The sequence below is a fragment of the Lepidothrix coronata genome, unplaced genomic scaffold (genome assembly GCF_001604755.1).
Source record: "Lepidothrix coronata isolate B3197 unplaced genomic scaffold, Lepidothrix_coronata-1.0 Scaffold106, whole genome shotgun sequence".
Lineage (NCBI taxonomy): Eukaryota > Metazoa > Chordata > Aves > Passeriformes > Pipridae > Lepidothrix > Lepidothrix coronata.
The window spans coordinates 2404518-2427359 of NW_016690286.1; positions in this window are offsets into that span (position 1 = coordinate 2404518).

Genomic DNA, 22842 nt, shown 5'->3' on the forward strand with positions numbered 1-22842 from the left:
TCTTTTTCTCTATGTAGGCTTTAAATTTAAAGAAATTAGTCTTGTTAGATGCCAGAGATCTTTAAGATGAAGCTTTAGTGAGTTGTTTTTGTATCCAGTTATCCCTCTTCATGCTCTGATTCCAGATAACATATTCCTCTTAAAGATGCTCTAGGGTTTTTTTGCTGGAGTTTTGTTGTTATCGCATAGACAAGTTGTTCCCACAGCAACTGCCTTCAGGATTTAAGGAAAAAAACAGTGTACTGCTTTGAGAACTGGTGAAAGAAATGGTGAGCACCCTTCCTCTTTTCTGCCTTTCTGCTTTTGAAAAATGGAATTGGCTTTGTAGAGAGCAGTCATCCTTCTAGTTGCTCCTTTGCAGTGCTGCTGCCAGCCAAAATACTATACACACACATTAACAAAAACTACTGCTTATTTACTCAACATCACTGTGTGTATAGATCATCTGTTCTTAAATCTTGTTTGCAGTAGCTACAAAGGTGTGATTTTCATGAAAAGGTTTGTTTGCCGACAACACTTTGTTGTTGTTGTTGTTACTATTGAAAGAGTTTTGTCAGCTCTTTATCTTTACAGGAAATTGTTGTTTATGAAGGTTTTCAGTGCTCCTCAGAAAGAAACTGGTCAGAATGCACAGTGTTGCTGTAGCAGTATATTTAGCCTCTGGGTGTTGCTCTTGGACAGCACTGTTGGCAGACTGCTATTTTGCAGAGGAATTACTGAAGCGGCTTGTTGTCGGATGAAGAATGTAAAAATGCAGTATGTAATAGGCAAGCAGCAGCACCAGGGGAATCGGGGAGTCCTCAGGTACAATAATACGGTCCACAGTGGATAGAAGACACCACCTTGGCAGACTGACCTCTGATATTAGACTTGGTTTTCTATCCTTAAACAAATTAGTTTTCTTATATGGAATAGCATGTAAGATGTTTCATCCTCTTTTCATTCAATTTAATTATTTTTTGAGTTTTGTAATGTGTGTATAACCAATGATAATAAAACCTTTGTTAAAAGTATTTTTATATAGAATTTTCAGTTAATATTTTCATTACAGAAATCACACAGGAATAATACCTTGTCAGTGAATATGAACAGTTTAAAAGTTTTGTGGAATGCTTTCCAAATACTGATTGCAGTCTTTCACCATTAATAAAATGTTAACTTTAATTTTAATTAATGTTAAATACTGAAGAGAGGTTAGAAGACTAACCTGAAGGTTTGTATCATGCTGTGTAACATATGTTAGAATAAATTTTTGCTCAGTTCTCCCGCTTCAGAGCCCGTGCAACCTAGAGTGTACTTAAATCCCCAAATTGTTAACCTTCTTGGTTTTCTGAAACCAGAAGTCTCTGTGTATGCTTGATTAAAAAAAAAAAAAAATTGCAGACCCTTCAAAATCTCTTCACCAGCTGTAAGTAATATGAAACCTTTTGTTACGTGTGAGCCTTTTCCATTTAAATTAAATGCTGATTACAGTTTTAGTGTCACTAGTTCTGTTTGTTTCTTCTTTGACATTTTCTATGGTAATTTTGTAGCTCTGGCTTTCTTTTCATTTCTTACTTGCCGGAAGCCTTAAGAAAATAGGTTGGTTGAGGGTCATGTTGCCAAAGCTGAATACTGATCTATGGTAAGGAACTGCCTGCCATGTAGTTCAAGACACAGCTCCTTCAACTGCATCTCTTATGGCTAGAAGGTGATACTTGGAGGATAGAGAGGGGAGGTTGAAATGATCCTGTAGGAACCATCTGCCTTTTTTCTCACTTGCTGCTTCTTCTAAGAAGCCCAAAGGAAACTTGCCTCAGTCTTCCTTGGTATCAGCATTCTGCAGCTTTGAGCAGTGTCCTTGCAGAGACCAGGATGGTGGGGGCCTGTCAGGGGGGAAGCAAGGCATTCAGTCACTGTCATGGGCCCCAGACACTCATATCTTCTTACTTACTCATGCCTTTAATGATAAACCAGCAGGTCCAGCTCCAGGTGCTGACAACTTTCTTTCATGAGGACTGTTATCTTCATTACTTGTTCAGATTCGTGTTCTCTGTGCACTCACCTTGGTGTTCACCAGTTGTGACTTCATATCAGCCTTGGCTTTTGCTCACAATGTCATACCCAAGTCGGCTACTACCATTGCGTTCTAGGCTGTAGATCTGGTAACAAAGTCTTCAGATACCTGTCATCACTTCCTCTGCCTCTACCTAAACTAGCCTGCAGACCTGGTATAAGGCTGGTTTTCTTTGGGAAGAGGAGATCTTTAAGCAGGTTGGGAGAACATCAGCATTTCTTATCTCCATGGTTTGGGTGGAGCTGGGGGAACTACTCCTCTGGTTCTGAATGCTGCATCTCCAATCAGTTCTGGAGACTCCTGCTGTTCTGTTCACCGCCTCTTAATCTTCATGCTTACACTAACATCCATGATAATATTACTACATCTTTCCAAGTTGTTTGCTGCTCACTCCTTTAGTATTTAACACCAGTGCCTGTGTAGTTTTGAGAAGGGTTGGGGTGGGTGTGGTCTTTTATACTTCAAAGCAGCTCTCTGCTAGTACAGAGTCCTACTTGTCAGCACTCACTAGTATTTTAACGATTTTTTTCCTGCAAGTTTGTATAGCCTGCAGATTGAATTATATTCCTTCATAGGTAATTGCCTCAAGAAGTTCCCCTAAATGAACAAAGATTGATTTCATTTGCAGTCACTTCATTTCCTCAGTTTGTAAGGAAACTGATTTAAAATCAGGAGTCGAGTAGCTTGCAAGTTGATGACTTTCTTGACCACAGTGGATGTTTGAGAGTCAAATCTTCATTCACATAATTTAAAACCCTCATGACAACTCTCCTCAGATTTCTGGGTGCGTACTGACAGGCACTAAGATAATGCACCATGCCACAGCTCCTGCGGTAGTTGTCTTGGAAAGTGCTTTTCCCAGCTGGCACACTACAGCTAGATAGACCAAAAACAATTGTCAAATTGTCCTAAAGCTGCTGTTATGACATGTGGTAGAGCTCATGGGTTCAGGTGCTGGATCTGGGTTTTGGCAGCTTTAGATTCAGGGACTGCAGTACATAAAGATCACACTGTGTGGAAGCCTACGCTAAAACCATTTGAATTGGATTTTTCTAAAATATGTTTTAGAATCCTTTCTGACTGGCACCTCTGTGTTAAAACTGTAAGGTATGTTATTAATATATGGGGAGAAACAAGATGTGACCTGCTGTGTGAAGATGTGATGATTTGCATTTTTTACCTGCTGTGTTACTAGTAGCCATTTAGCTGCCTCAGGCCTGTGGGTGAGACTCCCTTCCACTTGCTGCAGAGCAGAGATGGGAAACCTTACCAAAACTCCCTGACACACCTTTCTTCACTGTGAACTTCCAGCTATTCAACTTCCTTGCAACCTTAACAATTGGTAGCATACTCAAGCAGACTGGATCTGTTCTGTCTCATCTTGACCAGCCCAGTGTGGACTAGAAATTTCTGATATTCTGAATATGGTATGGCAAGTTTAATAGCAGCACTCTGACTTCTTTATGATCTCCTTTTCCAACTCTATGACCTGGTGTTTTGGCAAAGCCAAGAGATGTACCACCTGGCATCAATATACTGGGTACTGGCAGATTTGACAGCTCTGGAGAAAGAGTCCTTATTTGAAGCGAAAGAAAATGGTGCACATTTTGGGCTTTAAGATGCAAGATTATATTCCTTTAGATGACTCAACAGGAGATTTTGCCCATGCCAGGTCTGTCTTTGGTTTTGTTGTCTTCCAGATGTGGCCTAGGACACCTATGCTGTAAAAGTGCATGTTGCAGCTTCATGATTAGTACACGGTGACATGTACTTAGTTCCAGGGCTGAGGGAACTCCAGCACTTACCAAGCACTCTGTGCATTGCTGCAGCTTGTCTTTCTAACTAAATTCTTGAGCACTTTTCTTCTTTCACTCTGGTAATAAAGTTTTTCTGTTGTTCTCAAAGACAGTCTCTTGTGGTGTTACCAGAACCTGAAAATCTGTGAAATGCAAGTTCTTAATAGTGTTGCCTAGCGCACACTGGGGTGGATTAAGTTATTGTCTGCTCCCCCAGTCTTGCCCTGCCAAGGCAACAGTAGAGTAGACACAGGAACAATTCTGGGAGTTGAAAAAGAGTTATGTACCCGGTAGACAGTCTTGAAATTTTGTAGAAGGATTTTTAAGTGGTAATTAGCACACTTCAAATTTTTATGCAGTTTTTGTGTAACTGTGGTAAATTGCAAGCTGTGCAAGCCCTACCGGCTGAAATACTGAACAAACACACAAGAAGCCTTGTGCAGCAAAAAAGTCACATGCAATGTGAATGTGTATGGCCAGCACAACTCAGAGGATTTCTTTGTGTACAAGTATTTCAGTTTACAGGATCGATTTAGTCTCCCTCAGGAGAGAAACTAGGAGAATTCCTTTGGAGCTAATAGATTGAAGATGCTTTCGTCCAACTACTGTGATGAAAGCTGGGTGAATACTCCAAAGGAAAAGCCCACTGACCTCCATATCAGGAGGTGAAGACTGCTGGAATTGGAAGTTATTTGAAAAACTTATTTTTTTTTTCCTCATAGAACTTTGGTTAAAGTTGAAAACTGCTATTGGGAAATGCAACTCTATTCCATAAGCAACTTCTCTTCCTTCTAACTTAAGATAACTGTCAAAATGGTGATTTCACAAAAGCAATGCCGACCTCTCTTTGATGGCTGGTTGTGACTTGCAAGAGCAGTTAAGGCCACAGTTTCCAATGCATCTCATGAAAGAAAAAAATATCTCAAAGTTGTTGTAGTTGGACAACAGTATGTTTACCTTAATGGTTTTTTCCTAATACTCTTTTGAAATATAGAGCTTTACTTTGTTGTATTACAGTGATCTGCAAAGCTGTTTTGCTTTTGGGACCACTTTTGCTATCGGGGCCTTATGGTTCAGTTGCTGTGACTTGACAGCCTTTCTATTTCAGTACTTAATTCCTTATGTTGTCTCTACAAACATAATGTCACTATTGTAGAGGGTGGGAACGCTTTGGTGCTGGTATTCTGTTGGAGATACTGTTATTTCTTTCATAGTGCCATTGCAAGTAACATGAGTGCTAATGGGCATAAACTGTGAGAACGATCGTTTGGGTATGTTGTGGTGATTTGTCAGGAAGTGGCCTGTTCCTCTCCAACTTAATAGGCTTCCAGCCTTGTCTGCATGTCTGCTGCAGATTGTCCCAGTGTTTTACTAGGGAAGAGCTATCTTTAAATATAGAATCAAAAACCTCACTCTTCTTTATAGCCTATTTCTACTGCTGCAGATAGAAAGGGTGTGGGGAACTCAGCGACTTTGGTTTTGAACACCTCTTTTTCCTTCCTGGGTATTTCTGTTTCAGTGAAAGTCTCTCTAAAAAAAAAAGAAGACAAGTTTTGATAAGAAGCTTAAGTAATATGCACTGAAACTTGCTCTAAGTAGTACATCTGAAGAGTACTTGCTAGGGTCTGTACTGTCTATACTATTTTAAAGCATGGGTGGCAGTATTAGTTCCTCTTGGTCTTAACTCTACCAGAAGCTACCATTTTAGTCTTCTGCAAGAACGCACTGTCAGGAAACAACCCATTAATGCTGTTAGACAAGCCAAAATGCTGAACTTTTACTGAATACTCAGTGTATTGAAAACTTTATAGTCAGAGCATGCTGACAGACCAGCATGTAGTGTTAATATCTTACTACTATGCCTCAGGGCATTTGTAAAATTAAACTTTTGACATTTTTATTTGCTTTTTGGCTCAAAATCATGATTAATTTTTTATCTTTTAGAAGTTCCATTTATGACTGTTTTTTAATTGATGGTAACTACAAATTATATTGCAAAGCAATAAATAAAAGAAATGCAAGTAGTATAATTTGAAATGTGGTAATCTTAGTAGCCTGAGTCATGAATTCCATCATTCGCTGCAGTTAGTATCGTTTTATGATTCATAAGCCTATTCATTTCTTTTTTTAGGGTGCAATCAGATAAATAGCTCAACAGTAAGGTGTCAGAATCCTCTTATCTCACCCCGGTTGTAGGAGAGAATGGAGGTTTGATTGTTCCTACATATACGTAGTAAATTTGTCCCTCTGACCTCTTAAATCTGCAAAACAACCTCCTGTGTTTCCGTGGAGCAGTAGCTGATTAAGGCATTCAGATTATCAAATGACTACTATCTCAATCTAAAATTTACACTTGTTCAAATTGTTTTGAAATGCATTTGTTCATTTACTGAAGGTGACCTACCACCATGGATCAGTGCACAGACACTTACAGAGCAATCCTGGGCTGACTTAAGCTGGAAGCAATCAGCATTTGCTTAATGTTAAGTCAGGGCTACTACAGAAGTACTGTCAGGCCCTTGAATGGTTGATGCCTCTAATTTAATTAGAGAAAATTTACTCTTTCCATTACTCTCTGTGGGTTCACTTTCAATTTAAAATCCTCAAGGGGTGTGATTTGTTTTGGAATGTCCCCTCTTTCTATGTGCCATACCAGCCATAATACCTACCACCTACTTAACTTTATTTTGAAGTTTGAAAAGCCCTACAGAAAAGATCAGTCTTTATATAGATAGGTAGGTAGAGATACAGTGTCACTTTTCACTGACCCAAACCTTGTTTTTATAAAATGCTTTCAGGCTCCCCTGCCACATGTCCATCCACTGCTAAGGAGAGATGAAACTATCCTGTACTTGCATGCATACCTGTATGCATTCTGGTGTTTGTATTTAGATTCCTCTGGGACTTCTGCTTCTCAGTTTTCGTCTAATTCACCTACATCTCTTTTCTGTGGGGCTCTGTGAAAAGTGGTTCAACTGTGCCATCAGAAAAGCTGTGTTAATTCTGGAATGATCAATGAATTGTCAGCCACTGTTTAATATCTCTAGTTTTTTTCATTGTTTTTATAAGTCTTAGTATGAGAACTCACTTCCATATGTGTAAGTTGCTGTACAAGATTGGGTCACTTCTAAAGAATATGGAAAATCATGTATTTTGACCATGCACTGATTATGATAGTAGCCTCAGAAACAGGGAAAGTTAGCTTTATCAAATTAAGTGCCAAGCAGCTTCGGCATAAATTTGTTGGAGAAGACAGGGTTTTTTTGAGACTTGAAACACCTCTGATGACTTCTTTGCTATGATCTCTTTTTTCAGTAAAATAATGGGGAACCTCTTTTCTTGGCCAAGGTATGTTTTCCAGATTTGGACATCCTACATAAAAGGAAGAATAAAAACTCATCAGAGACAGTTCAGAGAGGAACAGATACCTGCAAACCTGGATCTGTGGGCGAGAAAAAAGACTTGGGTAAAGAGTGGATGGTTTTTAATTCTTCAAAGAGGTAAAACCCTAGAACAGAGGTGAAATATAGAGTTGTTATTCCTACTTCTACCCTTTGAGCATTAAAGGATTGAGTTTTACAGCAAAGGAAGTTAGATAGGCTTCAAACTGAGAGTAGGTTTAGATGAGATATTTGGAAGAAATTCTTTACTTTGAGGGCGGTGAAGCACTGGAACAGGTAGCCCAGAGAAGTTGTGGATGTCCCATCCCTGGGAGTGTTCAAGGCCAGCTTGGATGGGGCTCTGAGCAATCGGGTCTAGTGAAAGGCAGGGGGTGTTGGAATTAGATGATCTTTAAGATACTTTCTGACCCAAACCATTCTATGATTCTATGATATTAGGGGAAAAAAAACCCATTCTAATTCAGCTTAATTAAACTCTGCAATGTATAGTTTAGGAAGGCTTGAAACCTCCAGTAGTGAGATAAGATAATTGTCTGGCAGGAATGACACAGGTATGTGTAACTACTATTGGGTGGAAGATGGGCTGGATAACTATTTTTCTGTTCTACTTGGCTCTGTCTTTTGTATTCTTTTTTAATGTATTACTTTGCCTTAAGCCATCATTATTAGTTAGGTTCATTTCAGCAAAAAAAAATGTGTGAACTCAAGAGTACCTTGAAGTGGGTAAATTAAAAGGAAGAAACCTGTGTCATAAATGCTCTTTTGCAGAGGGTAGGGAAAGGAGACCTAGGTTAACTGCATGCAATTGAGATGTGTCAACCTCAAGAAGCTTAAAAAGTGGCTGGCATTTTTCCTTTATTGGAATCTGCACGCAAGTTGCTCTGTACCAAAGGCAATCTGACATTTGCAGAGACCTGCAGAACCCAAATTAATAGGTTCTACTTTCAAGGATGACATCAGCAAAAGGCTTTATAAATTGTAAAGTCTTGTTCAGTACATCTCTAAATAATGTAAAAAAAATTTTAATCTATTTTATGCAAAGACCTGTTGCCCTTAGCCGGCTGTGAAATGCATTGCTCCAAGCAGCAACTGCCTTTTGTAGCCAGAATGTTAGGAGTATATGATTAGTAAGGTACTGAGCTTTGTTTGGATACAAGGTTGAAAACACCCACAGATGTCTCATCCTATTGGAAAACATTCTATTTAGAGTACACTCTCTATTTATCTTGCATGGAGGAAGATTTGTGTAGCAGGTTTCCGTGGCTGGGTTTTGGTAGCGGGGGGGGGGGGGGGGGGGGGGTACAGGGGTGGCTTCTGTTAGAAGCTGCCAGAAGCTTCCCCTGTCCGGTGGAGCCAATGTCAGCCAGTTCCAGGATGGACTTCCTGCTGCTGGCCAAGGCCAAGCCAATCAGGAGTAATAGTAACACTTGTGATAACATACTTAAGAACAGAAGGTTGTTGCGCAGAAAGAATTCCAGCCAGGGAAGAGCAGAGTGAGAACATGGGAACAACAATGCACACACCAAGGTCAGTGCAGAAGGAGGGGCAGGAGGTGCTCCAGGTGCCAGAGCTGAGGCCCTGAAGCCCATGGTGCAGACCATGGTGGGGCAGCTGTGCCCTTGCAGCCCATGGGGGACCATCGGGGTGCAGAGACCCACCTGCAGCCCATGGAGGAGCCCCTGCTGGAGCAGGTGGATGCATGAAAGAGGCTGTGACCCTGTGGGAGGCCCAAGATGGAGCAGGGTCCTGCTGGAGACCTGCAGCCCGTGGAGAGGGAAGCCCACACTGGAACAGGTTTATCCTGGGTAGGACTTGTGGCCCCTGTGGGGGCCCACGCCGGTACAGCTCATTCATGAAGGACTGCACCCCATGGAGGAGTGACCATGGGACAGCAGTTTGGGAAGAACTGCTGCCTGAGGAATGGACTCACGCTGGAGAAGTCCACCAAGGACTGTCTCCCATGGGAGGGACCCCACAGGAGCAGGGGAGAAAAAAGAACTGACTGCAACCCCCATTCCAGTCCCCCTTCACCACTGGGGGGGAGGAGGGAGAACATGGAAGGAAGGGGGGGTGGGGGAAAGGTGTGTTTAAGACTATTTTATTTCTTGTTCTTTGGCTCTTATCCTGTTAGTAATAAATTTAAGTACTATCTCCTCTTTGAGTCTATTTTGCCTGTGAAGGTAATCAGTAACTGACCTCTCCCAGTTGTTTTCTCAGCTCATTAATCCTTAGCTGTTTTTTTTCCTCTCCTCTGTCCAATTGCAGAGGGAGAGTGAAGAGAGTGGCTTTAGTGGGTACCTGACATCTGGCTGGGGTCAACCCACTACAACTTGCCAGATACCACATGCCCGCTGGTAAATTGTCATCGGGCTGGGCAGGGAGGGGCTGGGCAGGGAGCTGCATTTATATATCAGTATTCATATGGGACACAACTGTCTCCCGACTATCTGCTTCAAAATAGGACTGACTTTGTCCTTTGAGAGGTGTTATGCAAATCTTATAGGCTGTTTTTATACCTCTTCTTTTTTTACAAACAGTACCTGACTATGAAAACAAGGTCTCTTTCTATACAGGTCATAATCTGCTGTTGATTTCCCTCTGCTGTGCTTGTTTGGCATATCTGCTGCAAAGGTAGTTACCGTGATCTAGTCATAGCTGCCTTCAGCCAGAGAAACAAGCAACAGAAGAGGGGGAACTTCTGAGAAATACACCTCCTGCTTTTGTTCAGCTGTCCCTGGTAGGAGTAATATTAATAATAATACACAAATATGACGCAAGCAGACTTGTTTTTTAAAGGGAGTGATGTACCGAGCATTCTAGAAGAGAATGTTTTAGACCATTAGCTCATACTGAATTTTTGCTATTAGCCTCTTTCTCAGGAAACCTGAAGATCAAATGTTGAGGGGGAATCCTGATCCAGGAGAAGGTAAAGAAACCCACCTCACTCTTTGCAGGCATTAAATTGTATAAATAGACACCTAAATCTCCCTTCGCTCACAGTTCATTTGTTGAGGCAGTCTTGGCAATGAGCATTTTTCTATTCACTGCACTCATACAATCAGGGTAGCATTTATCTTGGAAGAGTTTTCAGTCATCTGATATGATCCTAAAAATTGTTCTGAGTTTATTTAGAGTATGCACCACTGGTCTAAGTCCACCATAGGCGGTGAACTCAAGGTATAGACTAATCCCTCCCAGCTCTTTGTTCCTGAATGTGCGATGTTTTCCCATCTCATCAGAAAGATTTTACATCAAGAATGCACTTAAGTCTATGTCTAAATGCTCTATTGAGTGTAAGTGGATTGGATCAGATGTTTTTAGAGGTTTGAACTGGGACCAGTTCAGTGCTTCCCTTGCTGTGTAATCAAAGCTTTGCAAATCCTGTGTGACAGAGGTCTAATACCTAACTAGGTTCTGTTCTGCTTTTTACATCAATGTGTTGACCCATGAACATGTAAATTTGATTGAGGATAAAGGTATTGGGAGTGTCTAGAGTTCTGCACAGAAATGGAATGCATGTTGTGTTGCAGACCCAGAGTGGAACAGTATGGATAAAGCATATGTGTTTTCTTTTGAGCTACAGCATTAACATATATATGGCTCCTGTAGTAATTCCCAAATTACATATGCACAAGAAATACTGTGATTTTCTGGAAAAAATTAAAATCAGTTTCTCCTGGTTCAACTTTTCCAGATGGCAAAGCCTTTACAATTTTTTCTGTAACAACTGTGTAAAATGCCTGTTGGAAACTGTATTTGTACTTGTTGATTTTTATGAAGGAGGAAGGGTTTGCAGCCTCATACCTCCTCAAAATGCTGCTATGTGAAATAAGTGCAAAATTCTGGGGTGATGATTAGAAAACATCATTAGCGTTTTTGTGATAAGCACCCTTTTTGGTGCCTAATATGTAATTTCATATTCTGAAGAACACCACATCCTTGAAGGGCAGATGGGAAGTAGGGGGAGGGTGAAGTGACCCAGGAGACTTTGTACTAGGCAAGAGTCCTTTCTGCCCTTTTACTGCCAGCTAAGTCCCACTAAGAACTGAATCAGTGTTCAGGTATGGTTTTGCTGAGGGCTAAGCATTCCTGTTCTCCAGCAGATAAGGAAAGGGACAGGCCTTGAGTACTCCTATCCAATGTGAATTTTACCTAGGAGCTACTCCAAAGGGGGAAGTGTGCTCCCCTGTTGTGATCACTGAAAGACAAAGCAGAGTCTCAGGCCTTGTGGCTGGTGTTTGAGATGGTGAACCAAAGCTTTGTTGTTCTTATTCTCTTCCACGTGCCATCAGTGGTGCAGATGTTTTCATGGTAATCTTTTGCTGAAACTAATCAGTATTGGTTAGAAGGCCAAATTTAAAAATGCTTTAGATGTTGGTAATCAGACTTCTATGCTGAAATTGCTTTGAAAGCGGGAAAGAAATGAGAGCTGACTCCTGTTAAAGCAGCTGTCCTTGAAAGAAGCCATCTGAATATTTGTATAGATCTCTTGGCTAAGAGTATGCTTCAAGTAACTGATACTTATTACTCTTCCTTCTATGAAGAAATATAGGTATTTTGAGTCCAATATTTTACTATTTTTTTTAATATTTTTTTGTACTACGTGGATCAATCAGACTCACTGACAGACCAATCATCTCATGACACTTTAATTGTCACTCTTTCATTATGAAAATAAAGAACTCTGTACAAAGTCTCCTTCTACGAGGAGGGGCACATACATGTAATTATAGGATGCTTTTGGGGGTAAAAAAAAAAAGAAATTAAATGACTAATACATTTTGCTGGTGGAACTGACAGCTGTAACAAACCTGATTCTGTCATCAGCTGTAAGCTTTTATCCCTGCCTAGTACTAATGAATAAATCATCTTATTACATAAAATTACATTCTAATTGCTCCCATGTCAGTCTATTTCAGGTTAGGCCTAGGCAGTAAGGTTCCCTTGGTGCCTGGGTTTTCCCTTTCTGCTTCACTGCTGAGCAGTCACATTTTCAAGTACCTGGGAATGGTCTTGGGGCAAAAATGGCAGAAGACAGGAGCCAAAGAGAGAGAAGGACAAGAGAGGGTATAAAGGGGACAAGGAATGTATGTAGGAGACACAAGAGAAATCTGAAGGAGCTGTTGAATGGAAGAGCTAAATTAAAAACTAGAAACTTAGAAAAACTGGTGGGATGTGAGTGGGAAGAGAGGGAAGATGAGTCAAAACTACGGCAAACGTTTTTGTGTTAGGCCTTGTGCGGGGCAGCTTGTGGGAGTTCTTGGTGTTGCCCAAACAGCCACGGCCGTTTTGTGTGACAGGAGGTTTTCCTCAAGCTCTGACAAGTTGATATCATCTAAGTTTGCCTTTTCCTCATTAAAAATGTTACCTGGAAAACATTAATTAGTAATTAAATACTGTAGAGTGAAGAGTGAAAGGATGTATCCCCCACCCCTTCCCATAATCAAGTCAAATGATTGATTCTCAGGTAAGAGAAAAAGGCAATTACGGTAGCAGAGAAAGTGTTTCCAAATTAACTGTAACTAAATGAATTGGAATTCCTCCTTCAACTACCAACAGGCAGTATCAGCTCTCATATATTGATTTTGCTTAGGCTGATTAGAAAAAGGAGCAAGAGCAAGTAAGGCTCCCTTGAACAAAAACAAGTGCACCTGTGTAGAAATGATGCAACTTTAATTAATTAGGTTTAATAACTAATGTAATTGAAATTTCCTGTGGTGGATAATGTGTTTGGAAATGATGGTGCAGCTCCTAAATTACTGATGTAATCACTTACAAAAGGGAAAACTTTTTGTTGCCCTTCTAATAGTGTTAAAATGACATCTAGAATTTTTGCTTTTGTTTGCTTTCATATTCTGAAATTATCTTGCATACCCCATTTTTTATAAAACAATAGAGTACTACTAGGATCATTCATTATAAGCAAAAGAATTTGATTAACTGAGGTAGGGGGATTCTTTGTTTTAAGACTGTTTACAATTCTTTTTTGTAGATTGTCTATAAAATATATTTACCTTAAAATCCTAGCAAACGGAAGAAAAGCTGTCAATGCTAAACGTTTAGAACCCTATTTTGTACCTGGTATTTCTGGATTGTTTTGGAGTAAAGATGTAACATTTTCAACATCCCTAAATTTTGTTAACAAAAATGCTAAACAAGAAGTCTTACAGTAAGCAAAACAAACCTTTTGGCCTGCCTTTCCAGTACATAAAAGAGAAAGAAATAATTTCTTGCTTTTTTTGTTTGCTGAGTCTCTGACTTAGAATATCCATATTACTGTAACTTACTCCAAGAAAAAGAGTCTCTTTGTAGAGGCTGCACAAGGAGTGTGTGGAATCCTTATTTTTATTCCAGGTTTGAGTGTGGAAACACACAGGCAATGGTTTGGTTTTGTTGGGAGGAATGAATAGGGAGTTCAGTGTTTGTTTCAGCACTGTGAGGCAAGAATAACCCAAACAGTTGAATAGAAGTAATTCCATTTCTTGATTACTTTTTGTGTATGAAAGCAGGCAAACTGTGTTTAGCATAGACCTAAACAGAGAAGTTTGTTACAGTTCTAAAACCTTATGTTGTATCAAGTTTTCCCCTCCAGTTTAATTGTCACCATGGACATTACTTTGAAGGAGCACTTTGATTTCTGGGGATTGCTATTAACGTTTGCTTTTGATTAAGTGTCTTTTAGATAAAGTGGTTTTTGTTTTTTGTTTTATTTCCCTTTACCAGTTTTCTCCCTCCTGGTACTCGAGGTACCTCCTGCTACCCATTGCCAAGGTGTGTTTAACTCTTCCAGGTGACAGGACTGCTCAGTACCTGTTCTAAAGCTGTGAGATTTCCAGGGAGAGGTCGAAACTGTTCACTTATGAGAGTATTTAACACCATTGTCCATGCATCTTCTGGAAGTTGTTCTTGCAGTTGGATTTAAGGACTCATTTACACTGACTTCCCACACAGTCCTCTGGGAGTTTAAGCAGTAGGAGGACTTCATGAATGGACATTAATTACCATGGGAAATGGAGTAGGTGCACTGAAACGACACTGGTGCCAAGTCCTGTTAACAAATGAGGAAAGAGGGATAGGCTATGATATCAGAGGGTACTGATTCCGACCTGTTATTTGTGTCTTTGGCCAAAACAACATGTAATTAATCAGCAAAGAATATTTTAAACCTTTAAAAAGAGGAGAAAAAAAATTGGATTGATAATGTCTGGAAACAGAGATTAAAAACAGAGGAATGGGATGTGTGACTCTTGGGAAGGTCCTGTGCAAGGCCAGGAGTTGGACTTGATGATCCTTGTGGGTCCCTTCTAACTCGGCTATTTCTGTGATTCTGTGAAATGAGCTCTGACAGACCAATATGCACAGAACAGTGAGAATGGGTTAAATCAGTAAGAAAGACTGGATGGTCAGTGTAAAACTGTTCAGGTTCCTGTGTAGGCAGTATCTAAGGAACTGAGCAAAATGGAAGAAAAGTGTTTATGGTAGACTGTAAGAAAAAACAGTCTATAAGTATAGAGGCTGTTTTGTGGGAATTTAGATGGTTAAACATGAGATGGTAGGTTTGGATGGACAGTAGTGCTGAAGAAATGTCTCTGAGCAGGGTGACTTCTCCAGGCTCTGAAAGAGGGGGCAGCAAGCACTGGTTGTGCATGGGTAGAATCAGCAGAGAGGTAGGATGCTGAAGGTCTGCAGATCCTTAACATCACATGAAGCACCACAAAAATAGCAGCAGAGGCATGTGCTGTGGGCAAAGATCTATTTAAGGAAGCAATGGTACAAAGGCTGAAAAGTTAGTCTTTGGAATATCAAGCTTATTTCTATATAGTATCTAGTGAGAAGTATGTCTGAACACTAGATGTGCAACCACAACACTGCTGGGATGTCTAAACTATTGTGGCCACTTTTGCCATGTGAAATGAAGCTGAACTGAATGCAGAATAGAGGGAAGAAGAGAAATCTCAGACTAGAAGGCATGTGTGTGAAGACAGACCTGTGAACACCATCTTTGTGGTGCTTGTCAGTAAAAGCCTTGCCATGACTTCAGGTGGATTTATTCTTAGGTGCTGAAGAACCAACTAATTTGAGGTAGAATCAAACACATTTTTCCAAGGAAAAATAAAAAAATTATTTTCCCACGAGCCTTCTTTCTTTCTAGATTTCATGTTTTTGTTAGTTTCTTGAAGAGGGTAAAGCTTAAATGGCAGGAGGAGCTGATTCACATGTTATCCATAAATAAGAAAGTCTGCTCTGCTGAGCTGGCAGTGCTAGTAATGCCAAATACTTAGGTTAGGTCTGCCCTCTGCATTTTCTGTTGTTTTTCGAATAGTGTCTCAGGCATTTGAGATTTACCAGCAGCGCTTGTTAGTAATCTTCAGGCTTTGCATATTTTTTGTTGTTGTCCTGTATGCTTGATTGAAGGTCAGGTCTGAGTGAGAGCTCTTACTGATTTCAGAAGTGCTTAGTAGAGATTGTAAGTTTTTTTCCCTCTATACCAATGCTTTTCCCATTATAAGTCGATGGAAGCACATATCCGGCCTGTAGTGTGAGCAGAGCTAATCTTGGGCTGTCTTAGCAGGACTGAGTCAACACAGAGCCAGTAGCAACATTGAGACCTTCGTGACTATTGAACAGGAGGTGGCTTGAGGTGTATGAAAACTGCTGCCATGATAATGTAAATGAGGGAGAAAACCAGACTTAAGTAGTTAATGAAATGGAAAAAAAGGTAGTAAAGGGAACAGTGATGAATTGTTAGAACCTTGTTTAAGCACTTCTAAGAAAAAAACTGCTGGGTCCAGTGTCAGTGGGGCATGCATGAAATGGACTGAGTGGGAAGTTAATATCAGAGGAGATGGGTGTTGCTGAGAAGAGCTCAGTGTGCTCTTTGTCTTATGATTCATTGGAAGTACCACAGGATTGCTTTTTCTGGAGATACTTTTTCTCAGAAAAGGAACTGTAAAGCTCTGTGGTTGTCAGATCAGGTACACCAACAGTTGCTACCATTAAGCAAAGAGTAACGTGTAGTCAGATCACCAGAGAGTTCTGCTAATACAATCAACCAAAAAAGCAGCTTAATTAATGGTCTATGCATTTTAGCTACTTATACTGAGAGCTCTAGTAAGTACAAAATTTGTAAATTTATTTCTGTTAAGAGTTCCTAGCTCATTAAATGTGCAACACCCCAGGAGATGTTTTTTGTACAGCTCACCTGTGTAACAGGCTGGAACACAGAGAAACTGCTGTTACAGACCAGCAGCTGTTGGGGTTTGAGTGAAGTGTATCCTCTACAGCCTCCTGGGAGAAAACAGTCTACAGCTGTAAATCTGAATTTGGGGTGGGAAACTAATAAATACATATTGAAAGGTTTTGCTGTTTGTTTTACTTTCTTTGGATGCTGTGATAGTCACGTTTTGTTTTCCAAAGCTGTAGACATACAATTTGTGTGACAAAATTGAGCATATAATGATTTTGCAGTACTTCACTGTTTTGTGGTCTGATGTTATCTGTTTGCTCCCTGATCTCTGCTGCTGGTTTATGGATTTTCATATTCTCTCATGTTGTTCTGTGAAGCCAAGTACACACAAGGGCAGGAGCCTACAGTAGCAACAGTGGTTTTGTGTGTAATTTCATAACCCCAGGCAGCACCATGCTCTTTCTGCTTTAGGGGCTGTTCATGTGCAATAGGTCTTGTGTGTCACTGGGGCCAGTGTTAACCAGCTGTCATCCTGCACAGATGGGGAGAAGTGGTATGAAGAAGATGAGTCTTCAAGAGCATCTTGAGTCCCCTGACCATCCTGCAGATAGTCAGGGCCTGTCTCAAACAAGCAGCAGTAATATTCTTTGAATGTGTGCCCACATGGCACATGCTGGCTTCATGCTGGTGCTAGTGGCAACAGCATAGTTCCTGACTGTGCACACATGCAGAAGGCACATTGCTGTTCCCGCAGTGTTTGTATATTGTATTAAAGTAGCTGGTGTCCTGTGGTGGTATCTATACTGCTAGTTTATAGTGCTGATTTTTATTTGTTACCTTGACATAATCAGAGCAGCAGGGGTGAATACCTGGGGGAGACTGTGGGCCGTAAACTTCTCACTTTTTGGAGCTGGGAAGGCGCAGAAAGATGGCCAGCCACGGCGTGAATAACTGTAGTGCTTATAAGTATGAGCAGCTTTATCAGTTGGGTGGAAATAGTACTTCCCTGGGTGGGCCTTAGGTCTTATCTTGATTCACAGGTGTAACACTTAGAGATCAGCCTTCCAGAGCATTTGCCCAGGCTTCTCCTCAAGGCTGAGCTTCAAAAGGCTCTCTCTTAGAGACTTTGGCTCTTCTTCAGGGTATTACTTCCTACTGTCAGGAGCTACAAGTAGTTTTTTTTTGTCCTGTTGCTTTTCTGCTGGTGGGTGCATCTCATGAACATGGTCTCCAATGCCCTTTTAAAGCTTCTGCTGCTTAAGGACGCTGGAAAGTGAAAGTGAAGGACAAATGGCATGGATGCTTAACAGAGCGGGGCAAGATGGGAGTAAGGGAGACAGCAGAGAGAGGAGAGGGTAACAGATAGGAAGACAGATGGCAGGTAAATCTCATTCATTGCCTTCATTTCAGGTTTTCCTGGTTCTCTCTTGCTGAGTCTTAGATGGGCAGTGTTGTTTTGTGTCAGGACTGTAGCTGAACCAGTATTCATAACTCTTCCCTGGGTTTAGTTTGTTTCATGAACTTAAAAAGAAAATGAAATCATGGCTGAGGCAAAATAATTGATCCCAAATCTGTGTTGGGACCTGGAATCTCATCCCTTGATTGAGATGCCTGTTGTGAGGCCAGCCATGTCACCCAGAGAAGTCCCACAACTGATGTGTTGCTGTTTCTGAAATAGTATGTAGATGTGTATTCTTCTTCACAAAGCCAAACTGAAATCCGGGCCCTCCTTTCCTCCTCAGTGCCTAGAATGGGCATGCCTGTCCTAACTGCTTCATAACCATGGTTTGTATATGTATCCTGACAGCCATTTTAGTGCTTTCTTCTTTCTTTATTTATTAACACAAGCTCAGTTAGTTGTGTTTCATTTCATCCAGGTGTTTTTGAGACTTGGCACTGTTATACATCTTGCTGCCTCCCCTGTCTTTTCTGTTTTGCATTTGTACTTTTCTTTGTACTTCCTAGAAACCTACTCATATGTTGACATAGCATCCAAGCAAGCGTGCCCTGCAGTTCCCCAGTAAGAGGCACTGTAATTAATTCCAAAGACCTGAAAGAAACCTTTGCCTTCCTCTGAACAGTGAGAGCTGCTCAATTATACTGTAAAACTGCATGTGGGCCTAGGCAGACAGACCACCCCCCACCCCCCCAGCACTTTCTGAAGGACTGCTATATTGTCAGCTGACAGAGTCACTCATTTCCAGATAATTGGCTTTTTAAAGGGCATCTATAGGACCCAAATAACTCCTGGCATACTGTTTGTACCATTGACCTGCCAGGTTAGCAAAGGTTAGACTTAATTGCCTCATTTATGGCTAATGCATTCCAGTTTTGCTGTTGCTTTTTCTCTGAGGATAATTGCTCAGACCTGTATTTTTGTTTCTGAAATCTTGATGAATAAAAACAAGGGTCCTGCTTTGTGAATAGAGATGTTGCTTTTATCGGGAGAGACAGAGGTCACGTAAAATCCTTATGTTAAGGAAGTGACCACATACGTGGGTGAGAGGTTGTTCGTGTGAGCCTGGCTCAGCCCTTTGACAGCTCAGGTTTCCACTGCACTCCATCATCAAATCTCTTTGTGTGGTGCAGCTTATTGCAACAGAAAGCAATTTCCAGGCAAGTTGTGTCCGGCCCCACTCTTCTCAGAGCACATGCTCTGTGGACACAGGGGTGGTGTAAGGACACTCTGCAAATGCAGCTCCCCTGGTCACAGCCTGTGCCTGGACATCCCTGGGTGGATGAAGGCTGGTGCTGAAACAAGAGGAGACACAGGGCACCTTCTGGGCTGGTCTGGGGTGTAAACACAGCACTACTTTTTTGTCTTCTGCAGAATTAATCCTGACGTTTCTACAAATGCATTTTGTCTGTATCTTGTGTGTCTCCGGAAATTTGGCTACTGAAGATGGAGCAAACCTGTGAAAGCATATGCTTCAGTTTCATGGCAGTAGTCACTCTGCCTTTTCCAGCACCAGGTGATGTCTCTGTTTTGTTAGGAGTAAAATGAGAACTGCAGACTTCAGTGTTTCTGTTGCAGTTTTATAAAGCCAACATTATATGCACAATTGTGGGTTTTGTTTATTTTATGGTTAGAGTAGTTCTGGCAGTAGGTTTTGAATTAACAGCTCTTGGGCAACAATGTCATGGCTATCAAGAGTATGCCTACACCCTAGATTTCATTAACCATTTCCCCAAGTTTTCCAAGGGCCAAACAATGACAGCTAGGAGAAGAGTCCTCTGTCCCTGGCATCCCAGGGCACCCTGAAGTTGCCGGCATGGGAATGGGGTGTAAATTGGATGTCCATCCATCATGGTCTTCATACGCTCAGAGCTCTGCCTCCAAGTTCCCACTAGTGACAGAGACACCAAGTTGTCAGATTTGGCCTCCTTGATAGTTTAGTTTGTAAGGCTTCCCTGGATTAATTCCCATTTGATTAAGTCACATCCTTTAGATAAAGAGCTAGTCTTGACTGACCTTTGATAAAAATGCCTCCAATGTTCTTGTGCACACAGTGAGTGGGGGTCATAACTTTGCTGTAAATGCTTTAAAAGGTGAGAAAGGGCAAGATGACTGCATCAGTGTCTGATGTGCCAGGGGCTTGCTCCCTGTGGTATTTCCCCTGTGGGAATAGTCACACCAGTGGCACCTACAGCAGCAATATGAGCTGAGCAGGAGCATCTAAGAGCCAGATCTAATCCAATGGGTTTTTCCATCTGATCTGTTGTCTTCAGATGGGAGCGCAGGAATGCCAACTTGCAAACTTGACTTGTGGTAGATCTTGAATGATTCTTTACATGCTGGTGCTCAACCTTGCTGCACCTGTACAGAAGGAGGAGAGCACTGGGTCTGAAGATTAGCATTCAGCCTTTCGCAGTGAGGAAGCTCGTTCAAAGAATAACACCATCATGATAGATTTTTGGGAATGTGTGTGTGTTGCACTAGATCAACAGCAAAAGTAATTAAGGAGACAAGTTACTGTTGGAGGTGATGGATCTACCATCATTTAAAGCAGGGCTAAATGTCTTTATAGATGTGTATTGTACTTCTGGTGGAAGTGATAAGTTTAGTGCTGGAACTTCTGGTGTGAATGTTTACAGGGAAGTATACTCCTCCTGTTCTTGGAAATGAACCTCTGAGGAAGGAACTCAGAAGTTCAGTTGTGGTCACTGGCAGCATATATAGGAAGAAAGGAAGAAGAGATGAATACATAAGGAGTGCTCACAGATGCTAATGAATACTGGATTTCATTTGCAGAAATTTTTAAGAATATTGCTTACTCCTCTGGCCCAACTGTACTGCTCTGTTTCTTTCAAATTGTCTGCCTTCCTGAGGAGAGAGTAACAAACCTCATAAACAATGGGTTACTTTTGCTGTGGAAGTGAAGGTGGTTGTGGCAGTCTTTAACCACACAGTTGCCAGTCTTAGCGTGAAGATTCTATTGTTCATAACATTGGAATAGGAATTGTACTTCTGGGAAAGAAATGCGAAGCTGACTGCAAATGGTTGTTTAAAAAAAGGAGTCCCAAGATTTTTAAAGACACTTAAGAGATGGTTTAAAGCAGTAAAACAGATTACACATTTATGCTTGTTTTATGGAAACTAGCAAAGAACTTTTTAGTGTAGTTTGTCCTTCTCGTGGTTTTGATCCAATGTGAGATAACAACCAAACTTTTAAAATGACTTTGCAGAGTGCACACAGTTTAGGTGCTGCCCTGAATGAGAGGAAATTCCAACTCTGATCTTGGCATGGCTGGTTAAAAGTGATGTGTGTCCTGGGAGATAGGAGTTAACATGAATCCCTGCCTCCTCCCTGGACCTGCCATAATGAGCAACCTTTGTTTGCACAGCCTGTTTGCTCCCATCATAATGCTCAGGCTGAGGCATGTCCACGCCTGTGACCACTTGTGTTTCCGCCTGTGACCACTTGTGTTTCCGCCTGCTTGTTTCAGACAACTGAAATAAACGCAGAAGGTCAAAGATCTGCTTTCTCAAGGATACCACCCCCATCAAGTCTGAACACACATCAGTGAAAGGCCATAAAAGGAAAACGCCAATCCATAAAAACAGGTTGCTAGCGGGACCTTGGTAATTAAACACCTGCATGCAGTGATTGTAGGACTAATTACTGCACTCAGAGCAGCCTTTCAAATGCAGTTGTATTCAATCAGTGCCTCAGTCTTTGTAGATGTTTAGAAGAAAACAGCTCAAAACCCCACCATAACCCACCTCTGGCTTTGTGCTGGTGAAACCTTCAGCAAGTTTTATCTTGCTCTTCGTCTCCTTCTCTCTGAGGTCTCATCTCAGAAATGTTGTTTGGATGACAAAGCCTACATATTGAGCATTAAATGAAAGCCGCAAAGATCCTGAAATTGTATACAATGTTTATCTTGTTCTTGCTGAGCCCAAAGCTCTGTGGCTATTACTTATACTACTGATGATTTAAAAATGAGAAGAAAAAAGTGCAAGTGCTGTTATTTCTAACCAGGTAGTAAAGGAAACATATTTAGAAGCAAATGTTATATTTCTGTGCTATTATTCTTGAAATTATGTATCAGGATTCAGTGCTGATACAAGTCAGTGTTTCACCCAGTGATCACGCTGTATGGCATTGGAAAAGGACGTGTGTGTTTCTTTGAACACTGATCAGTATGGTGTTGCACTCGAGAGGACTGGAAAGATTTTATTCTGTATAATCGGATTTAGATATCTGCCACATATGTGCTCCCCAGAACATTACTGATATTGATTATTCAGTTCTCCTTGACCTTAAAGTAGTTAGAGTCCTTCCCAGTTTTGACTGAGAAACAGTAGCACTATTTGAATTTGCTGTAGCAAGACCACTGTGAAACAAAATCATGGTAAGAACAAAGCAGAAAAACCTGGGGGCATTACTTGAGAGGAAGAAATAAAAAGTAGGGCAGAGCAAAGAATAAAGCCTTTGGGAAACTGCTGCAATCATACTTGACCTGGGTTTTCTTGAGAGAAAGTATCTACAGCTAGAAAATGGAGAGAACTTTGTTTGTTTGTTTGTTTGAATATTACCAAATGTAAACTCTAGTTTGCCCATGGACAACCAAAGAGATTATTTTTTCTTGAGCATTGTCATACTTCTGAAAACTGCCCAGTCTTCAGAAGTGCAGAATTTTGTGGCCAGACTTTAGCTCCAGTCCTACAAAGGGGCTCAAAGTCAACAGAATAATAAGCTGATTTCTAGCTGCAACATTTTAATAATTTAATCACAGACCAATAATTATTTCTTTTTATTTTGTTCCACAATGCTGCCTGAAATGCCTCCAAATATTGCTCAATACTGAAAAACAGGGTGAAATTAATCTCCCTGTGTGGTATTTTCATATGAATAAGAAAATTCTGTAATAAACATGTCTAATTCTTTAAGATACAGA